The sequence below is a fragment of the Ixodes scapularis genome, unplaced genomic scaffold (genome assembly GCF_016920785.2).
Source record: "Ixodes scapularis isolate PalLabHiFi unplaced genomic scaffold, ASM1692078v2 PGA_scaffold2__306_contigs__length_199485367, whole genome shotgun sequence".
In the NCBI taxonomy this organism is placed as follows: domain Eukaryota; kingdom Metazoa; phylum Arthropoda; class Arachnida; order Ixodida; family Ixodidae; genus Ixodes; species Ixodes scapularis.
Window position 1 is genome coordinate 82,117,590 of NW_024609857.1, and position 23,132 is coordinate 82,140,721.

The 23,132-nt window shown below is 45.2% G+C and overlaps 1 pseudogene; it reads right to left on the minus strand.

Annotated features, from left to right (window-relative positions):
* Positions 1 to 10,856, minus strand: part of LOC120844306 — a 76,325-nt pseudogene extending 65,469 nt beyond the window's left edge.
* Between the last annotated feature and the right edge of the window lie 12,276 nt (positions 10,857 to 23,132).

Here is a 23,132-nt window from a genome sequence, read left to right on the forward strand (position 1 = left end):
GCGAGCGGAAAAAAATGCCGGCAACGCCACCGCGAAGGAATCAGGGACGACGCCGTGACTGTGCCCATCATTTCTCAGCGGCTGTGTATGTTGGTTGCACGTTCCTGGTTTTTGCTGAACGTGCTTACTGGCAGTGTGCATGTGTCCGTCTGGTGCACCTTCTCGGGTTTATTATTTGAACTACCGTATATCAGGAGTTTACGCAGCGGCATTGTGACTATTTTCAATCATATTTTTTGTGACAAAAAACTCGGCTGTCCTTATTCGATCTGATCGATTTTGTCTACAGCTGCTTGCACCCGGGTTTGAGCAAACTTTGTTTTTTTTTATCGTTTTTTTAGTAACAGCGTGCATGTGAAACTCAATGTCTAATAACGATTTCCAAAAGCGTTACAAACTGCATTTTTTTACTGGGTGATTTCATTTGAATTCGACCAAACTTGTCGGGGGGGGGGGGGGGGTCTTTAGATTTAATCGTAAAAAATATATATGATACCCGAATCCTTGTGATGAAAGAAACTGCCTTTGAAAAAAATTAGAATTGTATAGTTTGAGAGAAAAAAATTCTGAGGCGCTGCAGGGTAGAACACGTCAAATTCCCAATTTGATTTCATCTCGAATTTAGCCGCCATTTACAAAATATCGAATTCTTGCAGAATTATTATATTTATTACGCAATATTTACGCAGACTTGGCTATTTTTAGAGGTAAATTTCTGTCTTCTGTTATTTTAAATTAATTTTCTAAAAAATCTCAAACATGCAACCTAGAGCAAGTGTGACGCAACCTCGGACAGCTATATAAAACGAACGGTAGGGCGCAATGACGTGAGACAGATATCTGTGCGTAGCTATCAATGTAAGCTATCGATTGACATGTATTTTCTGGTTATTGTGGTTACCGTGTTGTTTTTATTCTGCCACAAATATAGACAAAAATGAAAAATATGCAAATTTTGAAGTCAATTTTCTCAAAAAAGCCATTTTTTATTTCGTTCATACTTTTTTAATTTATTGCCCAGATTCTGCTTAATAACCGGGTATAAATATTGCTTGACCTTTTTTTGTTGTAGTTTTAGGACAACCAGTTGAATAAGTCATTTTTATCGCGTAATACCAACCTCCGGCTCCGGTATGCGGGCTTCACCGCAACATTGATAATTGGCTCAGCAATATCAGATTTCACTGACAACCACTTTACCTCGTTGCATTCCTAGAAATATACTTTTTACAAAAAAAGAAATGTCACAAAAAAATGACAGAAGGCAAGTGGCGTAGGCAAATTTTTTTTCTCTTTCAAACTTTTTTAATTGATTTCCCGTGTGTTGCTTACCAGCTGGGTATGCACGTTTTCTGGCGCTTTTCTTTATGTTTGTTTTTACATCAAAAGAAAGAGCCATGTTCGTTACATCAGTTGCAACTGGTCCAGTTGTTAGGTGAAGTATAGGTTCAGTAACCTCTTCGCGAGCGCCAGCAAAAGGCTGCGATTATTATCATGAAGATTACCATGCGACTCTTAGTTGACCTCGGCGTGCGCCGTTGCAAGAGGGTTATACTAATCTTGTTAGAGTGGAACTCGCGTCGTCACAGGCTGTCGCAATGCATCACAGCGAAGTGGAACTGTGTGAAGCAGTCCTTGTCCTTCTCCCAATAAATTTATGGGCGGAAGCTTGAGACTCTTTGGTGCCCGAAGTTTCTGTAGCTCGGTTGGGTCAAGTTTGTCAAAAGGAGAAAACAAATGCAGTAAACACTAGACATTATCACGCCGGTCGATGGAGTCGTAACTGTATACATACAGCTTTTGCGGATACTTATTTGTTTCAAGGGTGGCAAGTTATCACCAGTACAAACATGGCCACAGTGTCGGCAAGAGCATCAGAACAAAAAGGAAGGTTTGGTTGGCTTATCATTTTGTGTCTTCGTTGCAGCGCTTTTCTCCGGAACTAATGTTTGTAGTCCTCATTGAGCCCCTGGTGCTATGGTCTGTCTGTTTCTCTTATCCATTATTTATTTTTACTTGTAAGCGTATAACACGCACCATGACATTTCTGGCGTCGTTAGGTTGATTCGCTAATCAGTGTCTATATTTGACAAACTCATCTAGTATAAGAGAATAAAAAAAATATAAGAAAAGGGCTTGCAGCAATGAATTTGTATAAGAGAACTGCGGAACTGCGTCGAAAGCAGAAAGCCGGAACCTCCTGAGGAATGAACGCGTTATTTTGAACTCAGTCATGGCTGCAGTTTTCAGCTTTAAAAGAAAGGGTTGCGCGCACTACTTCGAGAGACATAAGCGAAGGGTATACCGCAACCGACGTTTTCGTTATGTCACCGATCTCAACGTAGACGCCTTGAAGATGATCCTGCCTCCATCGAAAGCCGCGGCTCTTGCGTTGGATGACGTGCTCTGCCAGAACTGCTTCCAGTACACCGGTGAGAAGCTTTCATCATCTGTCAGTGATCCATGCTCGAGCTCTCCAGCAAGCTGCATCGAAGAGCGCGAAGTAGTGGAAGGTCTTAACGAAGAGATTTCTGCTGCTGGGCTTGAAACAACTCCTTTGCGCATGCCTTCTACAGTAAACCCGAAAAGCCGTCAGGCATATGCTGAAAGAAAACAGCGGGAGATTGAAGGATCACACAGCCGACAGGTACGAAAAAAGTTGGTGACTGCATATACCTTGGAGCCAAGTGGGTCAAGTTCTCGCAGTGATAAACCATGCCTCGGCTGCGAGGGGTGGTGGGCAAACATCAGAGAGGCCTTTGTGAAGGCGGCATCTTACCAGGAGAGATGTCAGCTCCTCACGCTTGTGCCCAAGGGCGTAGCCACTAGGGAGGTAGAACGGCTAATTCCTGAGGCATCGAAGTACCTTCTGAAGAAATCAAAGCAGCTTCGTGAACGGTTTGGCGTATGGGAGCGTCCGGAGCCTTATCACGGTGGAAGCATAAGCGAGGATACCATACGGGCAGCCACGCAATATTACACCGACGACGATCTCGACTGTTCTCGGCAGAGCCCAAACAAAAAAGATGCTGTTAAGCTTCTGAAGGATGGCGAAGAACATGTGGTCGTGAAGCGGTATATGACAAGGTCTGTCCGAGAGAGGTACAGGCTGTTTAAGGAAGCAAACCCGGACTCAAAATTAGGTCTGACTAAATTTTACTCGCTGCGGCCAAAGTGGGTCAAGCTAAACCCTGAACAGACTGTCTGTGCATGTGTGTGCTGTACGAATTTCGATTTGTGCTTTTCCACCCTGAATAGCATGCGAGAAGAAAAAATAACAAAAGAGGAGATTCTCGCTTTGTGCCTCTGCCCTGAACCCTCGTCCGAATGTTTCAGAGGCGAATGCAAAGACTGCCCCTCGACTGACAGACTCTCCTTAGAATCATTGGAAATGGTGCCTGAAGAGGAAATTACATTTTTCACATGGGAGAATGGTAATTTGATAAGCAAGACTGCCGACTCCAGCGCCTTTTTGAAAGAGCTACAGAAATGGGCCACAAGGTTTTCCACGCACGATTTTATTCGTAGGACACAACGGGAAGCCATACGGATTGAGAAGTCTAGTGTGACTTCAAGACACATCGTCATGCACTTCGATTTTGCGGAGAACTGGACGGTAATTTTGCCACACGAGATACAGGAGTACCACTGGCACAAGCGTCAGCTCTCTGTGTTCACGTGTGTGGCATCCACGTCGCAAGGCTCAAAATGCTTCGGCGTTGTCTGTGAGGACTTATGTCATGACACTTCCCATGCGCTGCTGGCTCTGAGACTTATAGAAGACTCGCTGGAGGAGCACATCCCAGTTTCTGCTTCACTAACGTACATATCCGACGGGGCACCTGCTCATTTTAAAAATAGATTTCAGCTGCATGAGTTCGAACGAGGGGGCCATACCCAATTGAAGTGGATATTTTCTGCCTCTGGGCATGGTAAAAACTCTTGTGACGGGGTTGGAGGGCTTCTCAAACACCACGCAACGGTGCACAACCTCCGTTCACCGGAGGAGCAGCTCGTCCGAACATCAGTAGATTTTGTGGACAAGGTTGGAAGGCGTGTCAAAAACGTAACTCTCATGAACTTAACCGAGAAGGAGGTGAGTGACTTCCGCAGAATCAAGAAAACAGAGTGGAGTTGCGTACCGACTCGGAAAGGCATCCGCGCTTCGCACGTGTGGCGACGCGAAAGGGGCGAAGTGCAGCTTGAGCGAACTGTTCTATCTTTGTCTTAATGCATGAACCCCTGTGGTGCACGTGCGGAACTCTCAGATGATCTACGGCTTTGTTTAGTTTTGTTGTTAAAGCCTCTTCTTGTACATTTGCGCTTCTGTGAAAAATTATGTGTTTCTATAGGTGTGCCTTGTTAACCCAAATAAATTACTCAATAAATAGAGTGATTTTGTTAAACTGTTACCTATGAATGTTTTATTGCATACTGCCAACAAAAGAGTATGATTACTGTAAGCTGAAAAGCAACTTCCGATATGCTGTGCGTAGCCCAAAAAATTTAAACGTATGCAACAAGTAGTCCAAAAGCCGAAGGATGGACAAAATGTAGTCAATTTTTTTTTTCACGTACCTCGGAATACTAAGGGCCAACGAAGGATAGGCGAACGAATGCCATGCGGTAAATTTAAAAAAATCGAGCCGATTTTCCGATAATGTTTGTATAAAATAAAGATTGTCCGAAACGCATAAACGGGGATATTGTTTTTCTGGACTGGATAGTGCCGTAGAATGCAACCCGACATGATCGAAAAGGATGAAACGTCTTGGATCTCTCCACTCGCTTAGGCTAGTTAACATTGATGTTAACTAAATTTACTTTTGTTGTTGTTTATCACGGCACAATGTTCAAACAAATAATTTAAATATATAAGTTTCGTGCAACCTCAGTAGTAAAACGTTGTCGTGGCGACGTTCGAAAATGCAAGCTGTGACTTCGCAGACATCACTTCGTCAATTCAGCCATCTCTCATTTCTTTATGACGTTAGTGATTTTTTTAAAAATATATTAGTAAAAATTCAACGGGGTAAAGTAGTTTTCAGTGAAATCTGATATTGCTGAGCCAATTATCAATGTTGCGGTGAAGCCCGCATACCGGAGCCGGAGGTGGGTATTACGCGATAAAAATGACTTATTCAACTGGTTGTCCTAAAACTACAACAAAAAAAAGGTCAAGCAATATTTATACCCGGTTATTAAGCAGAATCTGGGCAATAAATTAAAAAAGTATGAATGAAATAAAAAATGGCTTTTTCGAGAAAATTGACTTCAAAATTTGCATATTTTTCATTTTTGTCTATATTTGTGGCAGAATAAAAACAACACGGTAAACACAATAACCAGAAAATACATGTCAATCGATAGCTTACATTGATAGCTACGCACAGATATCTGTCTCACGTCATTGCGCCCTACCGTTCGTTTTATATAGCTGTCCGAAGTTGCGTCACACTTGCTCTAGGTTGCATGTTTGAGATTTTTTTTGAAATTTAATTTAAAATAACAGAAGACAGAAATTTACCTTTAAAAATAGCCAAGTCTGCGTAAATATTGCGTAATAAATATAATAATTCTGCAAGAATTCGATATTTTGTAAATGGCGGCTAAAGTCGAGATAAAATCAAATTGGGAATTTGACGTTTTCTACCCTGCAGCGCCTCAGAATTTTTTTCTCTCAAACTATACAATTCTAATTTTTTTCAAAGGCAGTTTCTTTCATCACAAGGATTCGGGTATCATATATATTTTTTACGATTAAATCTAAAGACCCCCCCCCCCCGACAAGTTTGGTCGAATTCAAATGAAATCACCCTACTATGGTCAACTATCATTTGGACGTCTAAAGGGATGATGGGCTAAGAGGGTCGGGGCTAAAGGGTCTGACGGGCTGAAGGGATCTGACGGGCTGAAGGGGTTCGATGGGCTGAAGGGGTTGGATGGGCTGAAGGTATTTGAATCAACGACAGGAACCCATGACACATCAGGGCGGAAGTGTGTTTTCAATAGGGCAGCGACTGAACACCGCTGCTGTTGTTGAGCTCCCTAGCCTCGACATCAGTTCCAGCTTCGCGTTTATCCCGGAGATCATCCACGACGTCATCTAAGAGGAGCTGCAGAAATTGCTGCCTGCTGCCGGACGCCCCGCTTCGTTCTCCGTCACCGAAGCAGTCCGAGAGCAGGTTTACCGGGCGCTTCAACCACAAGCCGCCGTCAGCATTGCGGCGCCCAAAGAACCAACCCTGACCTACGTCACCATTGCCTGACGACCACGGCGAGCAACCCGCCAGTACCTGCACCCGGCACCCCTTTGATGGGAAGCACCTACGCCGCATTACGCTCGGCGCACTGAGGAAGAAGCGTCGTACTTCCGAGCCAACCCGCCGGCGCTGTCATTACGGGGAAGCCGCCTACGTCTACAGCCGTTGCCCGTACCGCCAGCTGGGGCTACGCCGCTTTTACCCCGACAGCCTCTATCATGCTATGGTGAGCGACCTCGGGAGATCAATGAATACCTACGACACCCAGTCTTTCCGATGCCTGCGCCTCTACATAGGTTTCGGTCGCCATCACCACAACGTCCAGCTTCACCGACGCATAGGCCAAGCCGTGGAAGACGGTCACACATGGTAGGGGTATATATGAGCGCCAACCCCTGGAGGTGGAGTTACCGAAGAAAACCATCGATAAGATACTACGAGAACGTTGGATGTCCCCCAGTCTGGCTATGACGAGAATCAGAACGATCAGGGATGGGCAGTATTTAATAATATTAATAATAATAATAATAATAATAATAATAATACATTTATCGTATGGAGCACAACACTGTTTGCGTGACGGGCGCATCAAAACCAAAACAAGGCTTGTGTAATGCTACCCTAAAATTAACACTTTAAACATTGCTACCCGGTATACAAAAGGAAATAAGACAGATTGACATACACACGTCCTTAGAATGTCCCAAATCAAAGTCAGCAGTCGGGTACATGCAACACACACAATCACGCCTCCAAATACTGATTCAAGTACATAGATAAGGTTTAAAAGAACTTAATATAAAAAATAACGATAATCACGAAGACCAAAGTGTCGCGCCTGATGTGTAAAAAAAAAAAGAAAAAATAGTCAGGCGAAAAACGAAATTACAGTACACGGCGTCCAACGAGCGATTGTCCAGGACGTCCAGGCTAAACAAGTGAAACCCACACTGGAAAACACTAAACAAAGTAAAACAGAGATCATCAAAAACTCATACTTCTAAGTGATTTCTTAAGTTTACGGAGCGAAGTAAGGCCTAGAAGCTCGGGCGGCAGCTGTGAGAAAAGCTTTGGAACGTAATATGCTCGCGTACTTTCACCGTATCGGGTATGCACAAGAGGTATTTGGAAAGGCTGCACGTGTCGGAGGGCACGAGATGATGAGCTTAAAGTTTTGAATTCAGAGCTCCAGAAATGTCTCAAAATAACTGTGTGAATATAGAGGGTGTGAAAGTCAGGCAGTTGAAGAAGGTCGAAACGAGTGGTGTCCTCGGGTATTTGCATGTTATAGGAGACACTCTTTAGGATTGCTTTAAGGATGCTGTCAATTCTAGCTCTCCAGAAAGCGGAACAATTACCAAAAACTGTTATGCCATACCGAAGGATACTGTACCCTAGAGTATGAGCAATAACCTTACGAACAGAAAGAGGCATGAGACATTTGGATCTATATAAGATGCAGCTGGCGCTCCTTAATGTTTTGCAAATATATGCTAAATGGGCATGCCATTTTAGGCCACTATCGAAAAAAATACCAAGGTACTTAACACTACTAGCGTACTCTAAGGGGACACAGGCGCACTGATTACAAGCAGGTGAGTGTAAAATAAAAGGAATGCTGAGATTGATTGTTTTATGTGGATTGTAGAAACACATTAGTTTTGTTTTCTTTACATTGATAGCGATTAGGTTTTTGTCAAACCAGTCCATGACCGCAGTCGCATGGTGCTGTAACTGGCGAATCAAGTCTACGTAATTAATATGTTGGGACATGATTACAGTGTTATCTGCATACTGATAGATCTTGCATCCTGGTGCATAGCTGGCAATGTCATTGACAAAGGTGTTAAACAAAAGTGGTGACAAAATTGAACCTTGTGGTACACCTGCCTTTAGTTTGGTTCGTGAGCTTTGAAAACCTCCAGCAGATACCAGCTGGGAGCGATTGTCAAGATAGCTCTCAAAAAAAGAAAAAAAAAGTGCCACGGAAGCCTATGCTGTGAAGTTTACTTAAAAGTAACGAGTGACTAACGGTGTCGAACGCTTTAGATACGTCCAAGAATAGTGTTGACGTGACAACGTTGTTATCAAAACCAGAGTAAAGATAATCAGAAAAAACTTCCAGAAGGGGCTGTGTGCCCTTCCCATGCACGAATCCAAACTGAGTAGGTGACAATATATTAAATTTATCTAAAAAAGACGTCATTACCTGAAACACATGCTTTTCGAGTATCTGCACGATTATCGGTAGAATAGAAATCGGTCGATAATTCTCGATGTTATTTTTGGCACCACCTTTGTATAAAGGACGCACTATTGATGTTTTAAGGTCGTCGGGAATCGATTTACCCTCAATAAAGCCGTTTAACATAAAAAAAAGGACCGCTTTGAGACTGACATAATTTCTGCGAAGATCGGAGAGACGAATGTTGTCAATTCCAGGCGACTTGCTTGGCTTAAAGCTAAACAAGATCGAGTGCAGATCCGTCTCTTGGAGTGGGAAAAGCAACGCAGTGGAGCTGACAGTGTTACCAATAGGAGTTAGTGGACCTCTCGCCTTTAAAAAAAAAGTAGCAAAGAAAGCGTTGAAATTTCTACAACATGACATAAATTACCGCCAAAATTTTGCTTCATCGTATCGTCGATAGAGTGGCGCGTGCTAGTTCCACGGAACTCATTAATCAGGGACCAAGTTTTTCGTGCATCTGAACGAAATTCTGCGAATTTTTTCTGGTAGTAGTTTCGTTTGGCAGATCTAATCATTGCGTTGACTTTGTTGCGAAGGAATTTAAAGTCTGACTTCAATTGCACGTTGTTAGGTGAACGACGGCATCTAGCCCATAAAGCATTTTTATCGCTAATTGCTGTCAAAATATTTGTATTTAGCCATAAAAGGTCAGGGTTACGTTTCTTTATGTACACCTCTTTCCGACAGGTATTATAGAATTTATCAAACAAAAGAACGAAGTTTTTATATACGTCACTGTGGTGGACGGACTCCAGAAATCCGATGCAGTCATATGACGTGACTAGCTTATGAAAGGCACGATTGTCTATGCTGGTTATTTTAATACGGCCCGGTAGTTGGCGCGATGCCAAGTTACCAAAAAAACAATGACAGGCCACAAAGTAGTGGTCAGCGAGTTTTTCTGTAATAATGGCCGATTTAACGATCGACGCAGATGTTCTGATGTTGATATGGTCAATGCAGGAGCAAACTAGTCTGTCTAATAGAAACTCTTCACGAGTTGGAGCATTAATAGTGCACTCTATCCCATGCGTTGACAAGATGGTTAAGTATTTTCACACCGTAGATTTGGTCGTGCTTAAAATGTCAATATTAAAATCTCCTACAAGGCATAACTGGTCATGCATGGTGAGACTACTTATGCAAGATTCAAGTTCTTCCAGAAAAGATCCAACGTTCGTGGAAGGCGGTCTGTAGACTGCCAAAAAACTTACCGAGGTTGCCGCGTTTCCTAGAGAAAGGGCGACACACTCTGCGTGATTGAAGTACAAAGAAATATTAGTAATGGACCACTTCTCATTCACGAAAACCGCGATGCCACCTCCATGACCGGAACACCGCGTGTAGAATTTACCTATATATCCTGGTAAAGAAAATTGATCTGTAGCAACAGAGGAAATGCTTATTTCTGTTAAAACAAAGACATCTACCAGCGAACTAATATCCCTTGAAATTATCTCGAATTCATTCCAATGCTTTCGTATGCTCCTTATATTAACATGTAAAACAGAAAAAAGAGTGGTCATGAGAGACGCCAAGAAACTTTCTTAAAGACAAAAAATCTGAAACCTGAGCGAAGTTTGTCATGCAACTAGATAATCTTTTCAAGGTCTAACTTATGGTTGATCCTCACAGGGAGAGAACCCTCCATCTTTCTGGCGTATATCTTAGCCCTTGTCACCCACACGAATTTGTAGCCTCGCTCCTTGCCTCTCTGTCTAGCCTGCCAAAACAGCTCCTTGTTCGCACGAGTCAGGTTGTCGTTTAAGTACAATATGGGGAAAGGACCAACCTGACTGGGTGAGGTAAGCTTTCCCCGCGCTTCCATCCACGATTCCTTCATGCTGACCGAAGCAAATCTGATTAGAATCGGCGGGGCCTTTTCGCCGTTTGGCAGGCAAGCGATGTATAGCGAGTATATCGGTTTTATGGAAGTGAGAGATGTTCAGCTTTTCCGCGAGAGACTCATTAAAGGATAATAGGTCTTCTTTAGGCGAGACAGGAAGTCCGAGCACTTCGAGGTTGGAGAGACGACTGTGCTGCTCGTTGTCGTTGAGCGCGCCCCGGATCTCCTGGATTTCGGCTGCTTGTATCTGCACAGTTGACTTTAGTGGCGACAGTTCGTCCTGGAGACCTTTGCCAGTTTGCTCGTTGGCTGTGGCCAGCTTGAGAAGACGATCATAGTCAGCGGAGAGGTCCATGGACTGTTGAATTTCTTTGACTGTCTCTCTCAGGCTCTCAACCAGTGGCTTTACCAATAAGAGTTCGTTGAGCTGCGCCGACAGAGACAGGAGGGAATCTACACTTCCTTTCAGGGTGAGCAGCCCATCCAGCTTCTCAGTCATGGCAGCCAGCTGAGCAGATAGATTCCCCACACCCTGCGAGGCTTCGATCCCATCAGGTGGTCCCGCTTGACTCTCTTTCCCACGGCACGTCCGGCATCTCCACTTGTCACGCTTAGACTGACCCATAGTGGTGAACGTCTGGTCGGCGATACCGGAACAAGTCTGGCCCAAATGGTAAGCACCTTTGCAGTCTGCGCACGACATGTGCCTTCCATCGGTCTCCACTGACTTGGTACACGCCGCACACTCGATGGTTGGAGTCATATTTGAATCGACGCGAAGGAAGGTGGCGAAATACGTGTACTGCCGTTAGGCTCGAGAAAAGCGCAGCGAAGTAATGACCCAAGCCAACGAGGCAGGTAGCTAGTCAGGATGGCTGCCGGTCTCTGCACACTGACGGGACGACGGGCGTTGAGAGCAGAATAAGGGAAGCTGGATACCCAATACAGTAAACCTACCGGCGAATCTAAAAAGCCGAGTCAGACCGCAGCTGGGAAGGGTGGGAGAAGGCATGAGACGCCACGATACCTGGTCATAGATGGTCGCGCAGGCATTTCCTGGAGCGTCAGAGTGGCTAGGCCTCACGGTGACAGAAAGCCGCAGCCAGCTCCTTTGAAGATATCCCGTCGAAGATGATCATGTCAAGGTCTGCACAACTCCAGGCATCAAGTCTTCGTCCGCAGGAGTATGCCAGATCACGTTTTTCTTGCTTTCGAGGGAAATCCTCGGACGGTGAGAACGATCACCGGGTCATGCAAACATCATCTTCTTCTCTTTTCAAAGTATTTAATAATAATAATAATAATAATAATAATATATTTCTTTCACACAAATTGGAATTCATGTACTAGATACGGGCATATCAAAGCCTGCAGAGGGCTTGTATGATGACGCCCATAAAAAAATTCAAAAGACGATTATCATGATTCCACAATGTAAGACAGAAAGTCGAACTATAAAACACAAAAAAAAGCATGAAGAAGAAGAAAAAAAAGCGAATAGCGTTAAAAGAAAAAAAAAAAGCACGGAAGAAGAAGAAAAAAGCACTTAGAAAAAAAAACGAAAAGTGTTAAGCGAAAACAAAGTAAAAGGGGAAAAAAATAAACAAAAGGCGAAACTAAGTTAAAATTAACTTAGCTAATTATAGTTCAAGCTCGAAGCTTGCAGACACAGCAAAGAGATACTAGATGAAATCAAAGTTGGTGCACCTGAGTTCTTTCTTCAGTTGCTTCAGTGATGTAATGTCAATGAAAGTGTCAGGGAGGGCGTTGAACCAACACGGAACGTAGTAATCCCGAGTGCATTTACCGTACCTGGTCGAACAAACTGGCACTACAAAATGAGGAACGTGACGAAGTATTCGGGGAGACTGAAATGGTGTTTTAAACTCATTTTTCCAAAAGCTACGGAGCACTACCGTTCGTATAAAAAGAGAACGCAAATTAGGCATCTGAAGACTTCGAAAAATATCACTGTTGCTGGAAAAATTAGAATTGTATGCAACGCTTGTCAGGATTCCTTTCAATAAAGAATTAACTTTGGACTGCCAACGACCCGAACAGTTGCCAAACACCGTAACACCGTACCGAAGGATACTGTAAGCAAGAGCATGGACGATTATTATTCTGATACCGACTGGCATAAAGAATTTAGTATTATAAAGCATACAAGACACAATCCGTAATTTGCTACAAATATGTGACATATGTGTGTTCCAAGACATATCAAAATCGAAATGTACACCCAAGTATTTTACGTGATCGACAGACTGGATTGAAACACAATTGCATTGAGCACAACTGGAAGGGTGAAGCAAAAACTTTACTTGAGCCTGGCGTCTTTTAAGAGGGTTGTGAAAACACACCAGCTTTGTTTTAGAGCGGTTTATGTCTAGGAGATTATCGCCGAACAAATCCATTATATGAGAGGCGTTTATTTCGAGTGTGCGGAGTGAGTCAGAGAAATTAATATGACGTGACACAAGGAGAGTGTCATCGGCATATTGGTAAATTTTACACCCGTTGATAACCTTGGCCATGTCGTTCACAAAAATATTGAAAAGTAGAGGAGAAAGAACAGAACCCTGAGGCACTCCCGCCAGTAATGAAAGCGGAGAACTCTTAAAGTTTCCAATTAGGACAAACTGGGACCTTTTAGATAGAAAGTTTTCCAGTAAAGAATAAAACGGGCCACGAAAACCAAGGCGATATAATTTTGCTAGGAGCAACTGATGGCTGACAGTATCGAAAGCATTGGACACATCAAGAAAAAGAGCACATGCAAACATATTACTTTCGAATGTTGAATATATGTAATCAGAAAAATCATCAAGGGCCGGTTACGTGCCTTTCCCAGTAATGAATCCGTACTGAGTAGATGAAAATATTTCGTTCTTATCTAAAAAAAACTGTTCATCGTCAGAAAGAGGTGTTTCTCCAGAATTTGTCCTAAAATAGGTAGAATCGAAATGGGGCGATAATTCGCAACATTGGATCGTTCTCCTCCTTTGAAAAGTGGCCGCACAATAGCAGCCTTGAGCTCATCAGGTATGCTGCCAGACGTAATGAAACCGTTCAGCATAGTGAGCAGAACGTTCTTAATATATGTGAAATTTCTCTGAAGATCATAAGCTCGAATATCATCAATACCGGGAGATTTGCTGGCTTTAAAACTAAATAAAAGGGAGCGCAGATCCTTCTCGTCCAAGCAAGGAAGGAAAGCTGACGCCAAAAATTCATTCTTTAGTGTGCATGAGTTCACAGGAGGCGTTCTTTGCACGCCAGAGTATTTAGCAAAGAAGTCGTTAAAGTCGTCTGCTAATTCTGAGGTAAGTGACCCGAAATTTCGTTCGAGGGTTTGGTCAATAGAATTTCCAGAACCAGTTCTTCGGAATTGATTAATCAGTGACCATGTTTTGGCTGAACTAAATCTGAATTTTTCGAATTGTGATTTAAAAAACTGTCTCTTTGCAGAACGAATGACAGCGTTTACTTTATTTCTTAACTGCTTGAATTCATTTTGTAAATCTTTGTTGTTTGGAGATCGGCGACACCGACTCCAGAGGACTTCTTTCTCTTTAATAATCGTAAGTATATCACTGTCTAGCCATTGATGATGAGGACGCCGCTTTTTCAAAGTAACAGTTTTACTGGCAGCGGCAGTAAGCGAACGAAAAACTTGAACAAAACTTGGGTATAAGTCAGCGTTATTAACTGTACCTAAAAAGGCCTGCCAGTCATGAGAGGTAACTGACTTGTCGAAAACAACATTGTCAATAATTTGGGCTTGTCTCGAGCTTTCGCATTTAGAGTTTGACGCCATTGTGTGTGTTAGTTGACACCCCACGAAGTAGTGATCTGCTAATTTTTCCTGAATTACAGCAGATTCCACAGAGACACCTGGTGCTCGTATTAAAATATGCTCAATGCAGGAAGTGACTAACTTTGTCCCTAAAATTTCTTCTCGGGTTGGAGCATCAACAACGCATTCTAAGCCAAAGTTCGACAAAATGTTAAGATAGTCGCATACGATGGAATTGGCTGCGTTCATTGTGTCTATATTAAAGTCGCCCACCAAACAAAGTTGCTGTATAGAAGATAATGTGGAGAGAGTTGCCTGCAGCTCATTCAGAAACATTCGAACATTTTCTGAAGGAGGCCTGTAGAAACATAACAGAGCAAGTGAGAAGGTGGAGTTGTCAAGTTTGATAGATACATTTTCGACGTGATAAAAATCTGGATTGAGGGGAGAAACTTGCCACATTTGATGTACGAAAACCGCTATACCTCCGCCACTACGGTTTGAACGCGTAAAACAAAAGTTGTTGTAGTCTTTGAGAGTGAATTGATAAAGCATAGAGTTCGAGACATTAATTTCCGTAAGTATAAATGCATCGACATCAAACACAATATTTTGTACCATTATAAGAAAATGATCCCAATATATTCGAAGGCTCCGGATATTAACATGCAAACATGTAAAAGTGGCACCTTTTGGTTTATCTAACAAGGTTTGAAAAGACGAAAAATTATTACATTGGGAAAAGGTGGCTCTCATAGCCTAAACGATTTCTGCAATATCTCCTACGGAGTTGATCCGTAGGAGAGGCGAGCCTTCACTCTTTCTTGCATAGATGTTTGCATGTTTTACCCAGATATACTTGTAATGACTTTCTTTTCCCTTGTTCCTCGCCATCCAGAAAAGCTCACGGTTGGAACGAGTGAGATTGTCATTAAAGAATAGCTTGGGTTGACTGCCAACGTTGCTGAGCTCTCTTAGTCGTCCACGGCATCTCATCCATTGCTCCAATATCAATGGAGCAGTGTTTGGTTTGTCTGCCTTCTTCGGAGGTAAACGGTGGACGGACAGAACATCCGATGGCGTAAACTGTGACAGGCCGATGTTAGAGGCTAAGTCACAGAAAACCATGTTCAGGTTTTCTTTTGGCGTGGAAGGCATGCCCTGAATTTCCATGTTAGGTAGGCGATGTTGTTGCTCGGCGTCATTCAGTTCTGCTTGAAGCAGGTGAATAGCATTTGCCTGCTCCTTTACTGTGTTTTGGAGTGACTGGACTTCCGCCCCAAGGTCTTTGGTTACTTTTTTTTGCTCGGTGATTCCAGTGAGAACCGAGTCGTACTGAGCACTCAGGAAGACAACGGAATCCTGGACCTCTTGGACGGTTGTCCGCAGCAACTCAACGGTGGGTTTTAAGGCCAACAAGGCATCGACCTTCGCTGGAAGCGTGAGAAGCGCATCAACGCTTTGTTTTAACGACAGCAGCACGTCTAGCTTTTCGTTGACGGATGTTAGCTGGGCGGAAAAAGGGTGAGGTTCATCCTGAGATGTAGCCTCCACGTTTCCAGCGCCCGTGCGGTTGTCCCTGCTGCGACAGGTCTTGCAGCGCCACTTTTCTCGTTTGGCTGCTCCCATCGTCGTAAAGGTAGCCTCGGCAATCCCGGCACATTGACCCAAGTGAAGAGAACTATTGCACTCCATGCACTTCATACATCTACCATCCGTCGGCACACACACGCCACACACGCCGCAGGCAGGAGGTGGGGACATAATGAAGAACGGGATACCCAGTTGACAAGAGACAGCGAAGAGGAAGAAGATGCAAAGGTTGGAATATGAACGTACGGGCTCACCGGAAGAAACCTGAAGGCACACAACTACGCATGCAGAGACCACAACACAAACATTGATAAAGGCGCCGATAATGATGCGTAGAAGTCTGGTTGAAGACGAATTCAGCGGAGAGGCGTATGTGCTTTAGTCCGCAAGTGGTCTCGTCAGGATGAGACCAACCATCAGCAGAATAACGGTGGACTTGCAGTGGACTGAGTAGTCGCCCCAGACGATCTCCCCACCTCTGTGAAATATGTCTTTGAAATACATATTTCAAATACTTTGTGTATTTTGCATTTGTATTTAATTACAAATTGGGTAATGTATTTGACGTGTGTATTTAAACACTAAAATGTGGGTATTTCAAATACAATTGTAATTAAATACAATTTTGTGAGCGAAAATACATCTTGTTTTTATGCATGTGGTTGTAAGATATAGTCTCCATCCTTTATTCGGCCATGGAACTTTTTCCTTTTTCTTCTCCGGCTTTATTTTAAAGGCACTGTCCAGAGCAGGAAGAAAACTACGTTCTGCGCCGACTTCAGTGTCTCTCAATCAAGCACAAGCGTTTAGTGACTTTGTGATTACGGTGCTAGTCCAGGGCAAGAATAGTGACGAAATCGACGTTCACAGGCAGACTGGCTAAATAAGTGCCTATGACAACTTGTGATGCTTTCCAGACTGATTCGCATCCATATTTTTGCCTGGAACATTCCAATGCGCGGGTCGTCCATATTTTCATAACTGGTGCGAGTTGCAACAATAAAAAAATTCTCTAGCTAGTGCTGCGCGTCTTGGTTGTCTCGGTTCTTTGTCGGTCTATAGCAAAATGTAATCGACAAAAAAAGCTGCTTGAAGCTCTTTACTTTTTTCACCTATTACGTCCAAGCTAGTAAAGAATTGCCCTTCTCGAGGGTCAGGTTGTTTTGTCCCGGTTCTTCCTAGAAGTCGTAGGCCAGGGCCGGGCGATCGTGGACTGCCGCGCTGGATGGTCGCTTCGGTGCTTGTTGGTGGTGGCGAAGCCTCGAGGAAAGACGCTCAAAGTCGAGAGCAACAATTGATAAAAACAACTATTTTAAAACGTCAACAGTAAACTTGGTTACAGAACTCTACTGTCCGCTCACGGCAGTAGAAATACCAAAAAAAACCGCGCCTCGGCGCAAAGTGTCCACCGCGCACAGTGAGGCTCAAAGAAACTGCACGTCGCTCGCGACAAAGCTACACGGACCGGCGGACCGCGGGAGATAACTTGCTCCGCGCACGGGCTTGTTCAAACTCAACGTTTTCTCGCCAGCGCGGACGAGAAAACTCTCCACTGACACACGGCCTGTTCAATCAGGACCATTATACAATTCTATTGGCCCCAGTGCCATCGGGTCCTCCACCAATCACAGAAAGGCCACCGAACTCGCTATTAACTTTTCTAAGAGAAACAATGCTAAACCCCTGGGCGATCTCTCCAATCGGGGAGATACTTTACTACTTTACGGGGAAAACAGCCCCCACTTCGCTTCGTCAAAACAAATTGGCGCCGTGTCCTTCGAAGTTAGCGAGTAAAGCTTAATAGAGTCCAAGTGGACCCAGACCGGCGCCCCTCATCGCTAAAACCTCATTGTTTATAGTAGTCTCCCGACTGGACAAGCCGTCACTGGGAACGCGCCGTGACGACAAAGCCGGGGAGGGTGCCACTACCTCGCGGCGACAGGCAAGAATGTCTGTCTCCTTCCCGGGCCAAAGATTAAAAAGGGCTCAAACGCTCATCCCCCTATCCTCGGGGCGAGCCGTCGGGGTGCCCCCATCCGAACGCTTGAAGGTCGACTACCTCAGTTTTCAGTAAACGATCAAATCCTCAAGTGATCCCTACACGCCCACCCTGAAAAGTGTGCCAGGACTTCTGGACTGGCCAGCAGTTATTATAACAGAACGATCGCGACACCATTAGAAGAAAGATAAAAAGAAAAACGCTTCAAGTCATGCAAAACTCCGTATGCAAAACGACGGCAACAGAACAACAACAAAACATGTACGCTAAAAAAAAAATCCTGAGCATCAGCCGTACTTTTGTAAAGCCGTCCCACTTGCGCCGAAAACAAACGCGCAAAAAGGATTACAGCAATAAAAAAAGGTTTACAAATGATATGCCACGCAGCACGAAACTCTGCCAAACACTACAGCTAACCAGTCGCAACCAACAACTTCAAAGAAAAAAAAACAAAAAAAAAAAGACATGAAAATTTTTGACACCCGAAAGAAATCAAGCAACCAGCCAAAAATGTGGCACAGTATTGTTCGGCAAAATTTTTGCAAGCAAATATTCACGTTGCCGTGGCAGTGATCGCCTTTCCACATGCACACCCACTGACACCACGTGCAAAGGCGGGAGAAAACGCTCCCCTGCTACCATACAAGCGCCCCATACTCAAGCAGCTGTGTCGGGTGCCACGAGGATCTTGATGCTCGCCAAAGATTCCTCTAGGCCCTCGAAGGCGTGCCCGGCCTGGTCTACCCACGAAACTGTGTTTGGCGCTGATTACATTTTTTTGTGATTATATTTCTATTACATTACTAGAGCCTCACACACTAACTCCCGACTGTGCGATGCAAAATTAAAATGAGATGCCCAGAAACCCTTTGCAGGTGCCCTAAAGTCCCTGACGCAAATTTTGAGGAATGTATTTGGAAAGGTATTTGGAGGAGACCAAATACATTTGGTTGTATTTGTATCTTGTACTTAAATGCTTTTTAGCAAATGTAATTAGATTTCTAATTAAATACATTTTTGACGAAGTATTTTGTATTTGCATTTCGATACATATTTCAATCTATTTTGTCCATTCCTGAGAACGACACCTCTGCAAAGGTGCCCAACAACCTCAAGGTTGTCATCGACAGCCACGACGCGTCGGCACTCGTGGACACCGGAGCAGATTACACCGTCCTGAGTTGGAAGCTCTCTCGTCGCCTTCGAATAGTCACCATGCCCAAAAATGGGCCGCAGATACGCAACGCCGGAAGACACTTTATCACACCTGTTTGGGCGTGCATTGCTCTCCTCAAAATTTACGAGGAGACCTGTCCATTCACGTTAGTCCAGCTTCAAGACTGCGCGAGAGACGTCATCCTTGTCATCGACTTCCTTTGCAAACATCATGCCGTGATGGACCTTGGAGTGAGCTGGTTGATGGTGCGATAGCCCGTCCTAACTCGAGTATCCAAAACGACGCCGGCCGCCGTCCGAGTCATTACCCAGGCAGCACGAAATTTTGGCCAGCCATCGGCCGATGACCGTTATTAGCCTGGTACCTGGCTGGCCAGCCTGGCCACCGGCAGGCAACTGGCAACCGACGACTAAAAGTGCCCAGTAAGAGACTTGCCACTGACTGGTCGTTTCATCCCTGGCCATCGATGAAAAATGTGTCTGGTAAGAGGCCGGTCACCAACTGTTCGGTTCATCGCTGGCCACCCGTGACAAAAAAGTGACCAGAGAGGTGCTGGCCACAGACTGGTCGTTTCATCCCTGGCCACCGATGACAAAATGTGTCTGGTAAGAGGCTAGTTACCAACTGTTCGGTTCAATGCTGGCCTCGCATGACAAAAAGTGGCCAGAAAGGGGCTGGCCACAGTCTGGTCGTTTCATCCCTGGCCACCGATGACAAAAATGCCTCTTGTAAGAAACCCGTCACCAACTGTTCAATTCATCTCTGGCCACCAATGACAAAAACGTGATTGGTACGAGGGGGGCCATTGATGGTTGTTTCATTCCTGGCCACCGATGACAAAAATATGTCCATTAAGATGCCGGTCACCAACTGTTCGTTTCACTGCTGGTCACCAATGACAAAAAAGTGCCCAGAAAGGAACTGGCCACAGACTGGTTCTTTCACCCCTAGCCAGTTATAACAAAAATGTGTTGGGTAAAAGGCCAGTCACCAATTGTTAGGTTCATCACCGCCCCCCAATGACAAAAAGTGCCCAGTAAGAGCATGGCCATTCACTGGTCGTTTCATCCCTGGCCAACTATGACAAAAATGTGTTCGGTGTGAGGCCGGTCACCAACTGTTTGGTCACCCCTGCCCAATGATTACAAAAAGTGCCCTGTAAGAGGCTGGCCTCTGACATGGTCGTCACCGCCGTCAAAAATATGTGTTCGGCAAGAGGTCGGTCTTCAACTGTTCGGTTCATGGCTGGCCACGGATGACGAAAAAACGGCCGATCACCAGCTGCTCATTTCATCACTGGCCATCAATGACGAAAATGTGTCCCGTTAGAGTCCAGTCACGAACTTCTTAATTGTTTCATCACAGGCCACAGAATACAAAAATGTGAGTTCATATGGTCACCAACCTCTTTCCTTTTTGCTGGCCACCAATGAACAAAAAATATTGAAAGCATTTGTGTTATTGATTCTTCCCAGAGCTATAGATGCAGTTGAATATCGATTTAACAAAGTCGGTAAAATTTGCGATTTACCAGGTTACATTGGAGTTTCCTTCCATCGAAACTTGTGCCTAGAACGTAAAAAATGAACGAGATGTGTTACGGGTGTAAACACGCGCCAGAAGCCTTAAGCTTATGCGACATTACTATCCGCGTTACGCGGCGTTTGAACGCCCACAGTGCATGCATCGCGTCTTGTTGCTCACTTGCACTGGTGTACCACCCCAGTATGTCACACGCGTAGCACTTCCCGGCTGCTCGGCACCTAGCAAGGGTCTTCGGCGTCCGCCTCGCTGTCATCGTCTTCCGATTCGCCGAGCACGTTCTTCACGATGGAATCATCGGTAACTTCTTCCGTCACGACTACACACGACTCCCCGTAGAGAAAGTCCTCCAAAGCGACACCATCCGGAACGACCCCGTCACTGTGAACGGACTGTCATGCTCCCGAAAGAGCCTCTTGGTCTTGCTCGTGTTCTTCCAGGAGAGCTTCTTGGGTTTCATCGCGCTCGCTTTCTCTGGGAATGGTAGAGGAGGACGAAGCACCTCCGTTTGTTTCCTTGCTGTCCACTTCCTCGGGGGCCCTGGCTGCGGGTGTTTGGAATCCAGCTTTCCTAAAGCCGCTCTTGATAACCTCCTTCGCTGTGACCTTCCACGAAACAGAGAGCATCTAGAGGTCTTGACAGATGTCCACTTTCGTGTGACCCTTGAAGCGAAGATCGAGCAGAAGCTCGTCAATCAGCCGCCGCCGATACGAGCACTTGACGCTGTTTATGATGCCCTGGTCGAGCGGCTGGATCAGCGACGTGCAGTTGCGTTGAAGGAACTTTAGCTCCACGTTGGTCAGTTCAAGATCCTCAATGTGGTGGGCGGAACAGTTGTCGAGCACCAAGCACACACTGCTTTCCCTCATCCATCATCTTCTCGTCGAACTTCTGCAGCCAACCGCGGAAGATGTCGCGGGTCATCCACGCCTTCGAGTTCGAAATGTACTCGATCTCGAGCGCCTCTGAAGCATCGCGGGTTCTTGCTGTTCCCAATAATAAACGGTAACCGCTTGTCGCTGGCGTCCAAGTTCACACATATCAGAACTGTGAACCATAGCCTGCTTTGTTTTCTTCCTCGGCAGCTGTCTCCTTTGGAAGGCAGCCTCCGGTTCGGCAGCATTCGGTAGAAGAATCCCGTTTCGCCTGCGTTGTAGACGCCTGCCGGCTGATAGCGCATCAGGATTCCTGTCATCTCTTTCTGGAGCCATGCAGCAGCTTCAGGTGCGTCGGCCGACGCCGACTCGTTGCTCACCATCTTTCCGGTGTTATTTTTACTCGTAAAAAAGAAATGTAAGTATCGCCAAATGCCTCAACAAAACAAAATGTTCCAAGAAAAGAAAAAGAAAAAAGAAAAAAAAAAAACCGCGCCCCTTTGCGTGGAAGGTCGACATCTTACCACTACGCTACTCCGACCGCTTTGTAATCCCGTTGTAACCATTGGTTATATGGCCGTCCGGTGGCTTTACTCGTGCTGCAGAAACCAAGCGGAGGAACATCTCGCGCTGAGAGCGCCACTAAAATAGCACGACAGCTTTTATCTTGAAGTTAGTTTGCTATATTTTCAAATTTAAACATTTTTTTCCCATTGGAATAACAGTTTTACAGTTTTTTTATACTCAATGGCCGCATGTTTCTGCCACTGTCGAGCTACTCTGTTGTACTTATGAAACCAAGACGATCCAATACCTTGGCACATCTTTACGTTCCGACACGAACGTAAGTACTCGCGCTTTGACAGTTTGAGCTGTGAATCTAGCGATCCGTGGCGTATTCAATACGCTTCAACTATACCGAGCGGGGTCGCGGTCACCGAGTGCGACTCACGCAGTTCACGAGCGGGCGCCGGCGTCGAAGACGCGATCAACGGCGATGTCGTAGGCGCCGCCATTGGCGGTGGTATTATTTTGGGACGCGTTTAGGAGGAAACCTACCAAAGTTGAGGCTTGGGCGGCTTGGTAAACACTTCGGAATTAAAACCAGCGCGAAAAGACGAGGACCAGACGAAGAAGTAACACGGACGCAGCGCTGCGTCCGTGGTGCTTCCTCGTCTTGTCCTCGTCTTATCGCGCTGTTTTTAATTCCGAAGCAACCTACTTTGGAGCCCGTTCAGGCCGATTCACACGACGGACTGATCCGCAGATAGATTCATCACGTGACGACATGTCCGCGGTTCGTCCGTCTCCCAAGCGCATCCACACTAGGGAGGCGACGAGCAGAGGCCAGAGAGGACGGAGCGAACCTTTTCGCCACCCCATTGTCCCGCGAAACCCCAATATCGCACCATGGCACCGTTGTCCAAGAGAGAAATCGACGTTTGCTACCGTGATAAAGAATCGTACGGCGCTGTTACGTTTAGATCGAGACGAAACATCGTTATAGGCTTCGCGCGAAGCGCCACTAGCTTTACTAACCCAAGGCATGACAGTGACACAGTGACACAGGCATGGTCGTGCGCGAAAAGGGTTCAGCGTAGGAGCGACGAAGTTCTGGGCTCGCGGAGGGGCGTTTGGACATGCCTTCACGTACTCCGCGCTCGTGCACAACACTCAAGCACACCACATCCATAAGAAAGGCCTTGCTTGGTGAAAGCCTGATTCGACGTGCAAGATTCATCGCGGCGTGCTAGGCGGGTTTTGACGGGAGTTTCTTGGCACGTACCAGG